The following is a 5,890-nucleotide window of genomic DNA, read 5'->3' on the forward strand; positions in this document are numbered from 1 at the left end:
GGGTGGGGGAGATGAGGCTTCAAATGGGTTAGTTAGAGAAATGAAACCTCTCCAGTTCTGCAGACATTTGTTGAAATACAGATGTATGGAAACTTTTCGAGGACATTCTAACTGTGGGGAAGAAGACAACAAAAGGTTCTCAAAACAATGAGAAGGTATTTGCATGAACTACATGGACATCTGGGAGGTTTGGGTGAGAATGTCATTGTAATATGCTTTGGTTGGGATTTTAGAGTTGGTTTTTCTTCGCCTATACCATGTCATGATTTCAACAAACCAGTAAGATCTTCAGAAATGAAAGAAATCCTGGACTTTATTTGGATACTCAAGCTGGAGTTTGACATTAAACTAACTCTCATAATTTTTGTAGCCTACCTGGGTTTATCTCCCAGGAGTGCTAGTACATTTTAAGTTCTGCAATGGAACAGAAGACTGAGGAAGGGTCAGCTCACAAAGATACTTCTCTCCAGAGGATGGCAACTATAATCCAGACAGGAGAAATCGACTTGTTGGGGGGAGGGCTCGCCCAAAGCAGAATGCTGGAATGGTGGAACAACCTCAAACTGTTGGAAGAGGAAGAAAGGCAGAGGTTCTTTGACCGGCACCATTAACTACTTGGGTGAATGGTCTCAGGAAGGCAGCAGAGGAGAATCTGCAAATTACCTCACCGAATCAGTTACTATAAAGTTGGGCAAGCATATTGCAATCATTTGTTTTATTGTAGCCCCTGGAATGACTGAAAGGATGATTTTAGGTTTAGCCTGGCTAAAGTAAACGAATCCACTTCTAGATTGGAATAAAAAAGGCAATTAAGGAACAGAGCAGTCAATCAACAAAAGCCACACAAGGTGTTGGCTAGTCACTGTGTGCCGGTGGTTAAGAAAGTGACAGTGAGAGAAGGGAATATACGAAAAGCAACCAAGGCATTGGGGCACACAGTGTCTGCTGAATACAGAGATTTAATGGAAATATTTAGTGAAAAGGAATTGGATATTCTCCTCCTTCATTGGCCATTGGACTGTGCCATTGAAGTAATTCCAGGGCCAAATTTCTTAAACCAAAAATGTATGCTATGGCACCAAAAGAAATGGAAGAGCTCAGAAGAGCTCATTCAACCTGCAAATTTAAAAATTAGTAAGAACATTGTTAATAAAATTATTAGATAATCAACTGTATGCCAAATTATCAAAATGTGATTTTCATAAACCAGTTTAGATTACTTGGGATATTGTGTTTCCATTGGAGGCATAGAAATGGACTCAGGAAAAGTAAAAGCTATAATGAAGTGGGAAGCTCTCCGGATGCTAAGGCAGCTGCAAAGCTTCCTGGAATTTGCCAATTTCTATAGATGGTTCATGCCCATATTCGTGGATTGCTTTGCCTATAACCAACTTATTAAAAACGGAAAAAGGAAAACCCAGTCAGCCATTAAGCTGGACTTTTAAATGTCAAGTAGCATATGAAAACCTAAAAAGACTTTTTGCTGAGGAACCCCTGCAAAGGCACGCGAATCCAGGAAAGCCTTTCGTAATACAAGTAAATGCTAGTGATGTCGTAGTAGGGGGCAGTCTTGCTACAAACAAATGAGAAGGAGGAATTAAAACTATGTGCATACATACACCTCTCGGAAGTTATTGTATACTGAAAGAAGATGGGCTATGTGGGAAAATGAAGCTTTTGCGGTTCACTGGGCTCTCTTAATGTAGAGACAATTTCTAGACTAGAGGAAAGCAAAATTCCATTTGAAGCATGGACAGATCATAAAAACTTAAGAGGCTTTGAAGACTCTAAGGAAACTGTCTCCTAAAGAATTAGATGGGCTTAATATTTAATCAATTTAATTTTAGTCCTTGTTACATACGCAAACAAAAGTGATATGTTACTGATGCTCTTTCATGAATGCCTTAATACAAAAGTACCAAGAAAGAAGTGATAAATTCTATAATCCCTTCTAGCCAGCTTGCTGCACCAGTGCAAGGGGTTCAGTGCTGGGGAAACCCACCCTGGTTAACTTTAGATCCACTGAGACAGAAATTTAAGGAGGGCATGGAACAAGATAGTTGGTTTCAAATCCATAAAAGTGAATTTATGATGAAAAAAGGTCTGGCATGGAAACGTTTCAAAGTCGGTTCCAGATAGCTAAAGGATTTTGGTGTTGGGCTGGGCCCATGATGAAAAATCTGCCGGTCATTTTGGGTTTGTAAAAACCCTTCATCTTATGAAAAGACAATTTTGGTGGCCAAAAATGAAAAAGGATATCAAAGATTATGTACCTAGTTGCATGGTTTGTGTATCAATGAAGTGGTTACCTGAGAAAACCCCAGCTTACTACAATTAGTAGCCAACCTTCAAAGACCCTGGGAAGAAATACCAATTTCCTAATAGAAATACCAGAGACTGTTGGAAATACTGTTATATGAACAATTGTTAATTTATTCTAAAAACAAGCAGACTTTGTTGCTTGTCCCAAGCTTCCCTCAGCTAGGAAATTACCCAAGTTGTTTGTGCACCATATATATAGGCTGCATGAAATGCCTAATCGAATTATATCAGACTGAGGAATACAATTCACTGCAAGATTTTGGAGAGAGTTCATCCGATCAATAGGATTGTCTCAAGGTCTTAGTGCTGGGTTTCATCCAAGTACCAATGGTGTAGCTGAAAGCAGACACAGGAAGACAGGGCTCCGTCTTGTGCATTTGATTTTGCCTTGCTGAGGGACTCTGGAAAGGGTCGAAAGTTGCCCCGTAGAGGCGGCAAGCAAGGAGGGGACCCTCATTGATTGCGGAGAGGGGGCGGCAGCCCTCCTGTTTGATCTGAGGAAGCCCTCTAAACCGGCGGGGGAAAGATTGGCTACATTCGCATAGCCAGTCAGAAGCTGCTGTCAACCGAAGAGAACAAGCACTATCAAGCAATCTTACAGCAACGTGGATGAAATTGGGTGAGACCTAAACCTCTCGTTATGACTTTAAGACCTCTTCCTTAAAATCTGCCCAAAGCACTCCCCCCAAGGAGAGAAAGGGAATTTCCAACCCATTCCCTCAGGAAAGCGGTGAATTAATTACTTGGGGAAAAAGGACAAACCTACAAGACTAATTTGGAATATATATATATATATATATATATATATATATATATATATATATATATATATATATATGAGTAATAATATTAAAAATATGAACCCTGGGTATATTCATGTTAAAATAAAATGAGCACCAAGGTAATTAAAACTACTCTCTGGCGTTTTAAGCCCTGATGATGCCGGCAGGTGACGGCGAAAGCTCGGCATTTTTAAATTAAACTTTTATAGTTTTAATTACCTTGGTGCTCATTTTATTTTAACATATATATATATGTAGGTCTTTGGTTATTTGGGTTTTCTCCCACGTAAAATTGGAAGTGTCTTGGCGACGTTTCGATGAAGTCTCATTCGTCATCTTCAGGCTGGTGCTTTCGACTTCGTGCTCCTATATGTATATGACTTGGAAATTTGGGGACTAAAAGTGTTTTTAAGACCTTTTTTTTAAAAAAAGAAAGACTTGAAAAATTTACAATATAAGTTTTGGATTTAAAAACTGAAAAACGGCGTTGATGACATCTAGTGAATTACAGCACTACAACTTATTTATGCCTAAAAGAAACCTGGCTCGAAGCCCAGAGCTAAATAAGATTTTGGCTGGCCCTGAAGCTTTTACTTTTGAGAATTACAGCTGAGAAAAAGGAACAGATTCGGGGCTGCTTATCTGTGTAGCAGAGATATAATATTATTCTAAAATTGGCCTGTCTAAACTATGAACATGAATACTGACTTTCAGAACTGTATTATGGAACTATTTTGCTGTAGAAAAAACATACACTATTGCCTGATATGATGGAACACTTTGGATTATAAATCTTGATTGTTAAACAATCTTTAATGGTTCTTTTTTCTCCCTGGACAGAAAGGATATTTTTCTCATTTGAATTTTATTTATATCTGCTTAGGGAGGTTTAAGAGCAGCTAGTTGATTGGATAAATTTATAAAGGCTACTTACAAAAAATAAAATGGATGTTCCATACTTAGCTCTAAATAGTAAAAAAAAACATCCTTAACATCTATCTCCAGAAGCCTCAGTTTGCCATATCACCAAGAAAATACTGATGAACCACAGAAATTCTCTCATGTTGAAATTAATACAAGAAACAATTGCTTTAATTCATGATGAAATTAAAGATAACACAAATGAGATAAAAGAAGAATTTTCTAATTTAAATCTACAAACTCAGAAAATAACTACAGAGAAGGAACCAGCAATCCAGAAAATAGAAGGAAAACTAGAGAATGCTGACACAAACATTGAGGATCTAAACTAAGGAAGAAACTAATGACCAGACTCAGATAAATGAAGACTTAGAAGACACGACGATAATATTGGAAATGGAAAAGACATTTTACAAACCAAGGTTTCAGAACATACTGGAGGATAAGGAAGGAGAGCTGATGGAATGGAAGATTAAGACGTTAACAGACTGTGGGGAACTGGAGAAGGGGGGAGGCTGTATAATGAATATCAACGGGCTAGTTCTTCCAAAAATATTTTAATTAAACTGTTTCTCTTGTTTCAAATAATATACACAAAAATAGAGGAAGAATTATTTGATGATCCAAATGCACTGACTTGGAAAGTTAGTTGGCAAAGAAAGAAAGCTAGCGTAAGACTGCAGGAAACAGAAGCTTTGACCTATTAGAGGGGATGTTATATTACCAATTAAGATGTTTGAATATGGTTAAGAATAGTGTGCTAGAAATAGAAGTATTATTATAACTAGATAGATAGGATTTGTAATCAGAATATCATATCTTGGTATGAAAAGGGAAATAAGAATATGCTAAGAACTTGGAATAAGGGAAGCTTTGGGTTACTCAAATATAACTTGTTCTGAAATTATAAATGATTGGGATATTTTGAACATGGATGGGGAATTAAAATTGAAAAAAGGGAAAATAGGATATAGACTGAATAAATGGATATTGAGTGCAAATGCAATTAAGATATGCTTTGGTTAGGAAAGATATTCTAAACTGATATTATTGACACTATTAGAAAAATATAACAAATGTTGATAGGCAATTGTATATTTACTCACAACAGTAAGAATTGTATTTCCTACTGTGGAAAAATGTCTATTACCAGAAGAAGAGAAGATGTACTGGAGGGTGTAATATTGGATTTAGTTTGAAGAAGCATACATGTACCACGGAATCACTAATGGACTCAGTCATCACGTTGTCTATTAGGCACTTGATTGTAAAAATAGAAAATTAATAAAATATTTATGGAAAAAAGCACCTGGCCTGGGGGACGCAAAGCTCTGGAGGCACAAAAAAGTAAAAAAAAAAAAAGGTAGATAAGAAATGAGCCATCCAAAAAGTGTTTAAAATAGGAGATAAAATATATGTATCCACAAAATATCTGAATTTAAGAATACCAAGTAGAAAACTAGGACCAAAATATATAGATCCTTTTACCATCATAGGAATTATAAACTCCATTACATAAAATTACAGTTACCAAGCATATTTAAACGGATACATCCAGTGTTTCATTGTAGCCTTTTCAAGGTTCCAGATTGAGACCAATTGGAAAATCACCTCGGCTTCCAAGTTACGAGGGAAAGGCATTATGAAATTGAAGAAATCTTAGATTCTAGATATAGCAGGGGGAAACTTCAGTATTGACTAAAATGGAAAGGATACCCCTTAGCTGAAGCAGTGGGTGGCAGCTACAAATGTTAGAACAGATAGGCTAATAAGAAAATTCCATTCCAAATACCTCAGTGAAGGACGGGACTTTGTCTATGTAACAGTGGTAAATTCATGTGTGTTTATTTTATTATTTTTTCCAG

At 36.8% G+C, this 5,890-nt stretch overlaps 1 protein-coding gene across 4 annotated transcripts in view; it reads left to right on the top strand.

Annotated features, from left to right (window-relative positions):
* LOC120314667 (ceruloplasmin) overlaps positions 1-5,890 on the top strand; it is a 33,466-nt gene that overhangs the window by 26,285 nt on the left and 1,291 nt on the right. The gene's annotated exons all lie outside the window — the stretch shown is intronic.

Source organism: Crotalus tigris, unplaced genomic scaffold, assembly GCF_016545835.1.
Source record: "Crotalus tigris isolate CLP2741 ecotype Arizona unplaced genomic scaffold, ASM1654583v1 scf7180000018970.2248101, whole genome shotgun sequence".
In the NCBI taxonomy this organism is placed as follows: Eukaryota; Metazoa; Chordata; class Lepidosauria; order Squamata; family Viperidae; genus Crotalus; species Crotalus tigris.